We start from the raw sequence: 1030 nt of genomic DNA, 5'->3' as shown, positions 1-1030 counted from the left end.
TTTTATTTAAAAGAGTTCCAACTGTCTGTTTTTTATGTTTTATTTTTATTCTTGTAAAATTGATGTGGGATATAGAATATGGAATATATAATATATAATATAAAAATGGATGATACAATGAAATGAAGCATTGAATGTCTTATTGAATATATGAAATATGTCTTACTGAATATATGAAATATTGAGTGTTCAATATAATGAAATAAATATATAAAGGTGAATACGTATTTTTATACCTTGTGGTATTCATCAAGGCCTTCGTCTGACAGACTGTAACAGACTGGCTGGGTTTCGTCTTTTTTACCTATTCCTTTTTTTGTAGCTATGTTTACTCACACACACACACACACACACACACACACACATATGTATATATAAATTGACAGAATGAAATAAAAAAAAATCTAAGGCTGTAAATAGTTTTCTTTATAGATGAAAAAATTTACAGCCTTGCATTTTTTCATCTCCTTCTGTCAATTTATATATATATGCATGCTAATACATGAGCCATGTTAGACTCCTCACACGTATCATTACCGAACCTTGAGCTTAACCTGGAGCTTAAGTAATCCGTAGCACTTACTTAACGTTACCTGACATCTTTTGGGTCATCTTGACGTCAATACCGGTCATACCCTCGATATACGTACATACATACATACATGCATACATACCAGGGGCTCCTTTCTGCTTCCGTCCAACAAATCCATTCACAAAGGCTTTGTCGGACAGAGGATATAGTAGAAGACACTGTGAAATCTGCTTTGCTACGTAGTAGGACTAAACCCGGAATCAAATAGTTGGGAATCAAGCTTTTCATGAGAGGGAAAAACCTCCCACTAGATTCGTTGGTAAACTTTATAGTTATTTGTGTAAATAGTCAGGATCGCATTAATCTGAAGGGAGCGTCCGGATAATCAGGCGTGTTTATCTTCACAATTACGAAAATTTATGTAATGTGATTGACAGGCAAATTTTTACATTCATACACACACACACACACACACACACACACACACACACACACACA

General features: G+C 34.2%; 1 protein-coding gene across 2 annotated transcripts in view; it reads left to right on the top strand.

The window, feature by feature from the left end:
* The window catches only part of LOC106880606 (glutamate receptor ionotropic, NMDA 3A), an 847266-nt gene that overhangs the window by 318817 nt on the left and 527419 nt on the right, over nt 1–1030 (top strand). The gene's annotated exons all lie outside the window — the stretch shown is intronic.

The sequence above is a fragment of the Octopus bimaculoides genome, chromosome 13 (genome assembly GCF_001194135.2).
Source record: "Octopus bimaculoides isolate UCB-OBI-ISO-001 chromosome 13, ASM119413v2, whole genome shotgun sequence".
NCBI classification, from domain to species: domain Eukaryota; kingdom Metazoa; phylum Mollusca; class Cephalopoda; order Octopoda; family Octopodidae; genus Octopus; species Octopus bimaculoides.
Note: the sequence above shows the minus strand (reverse complement) of the source record. Positions and strands in the feature narration are given on the sequence as shown.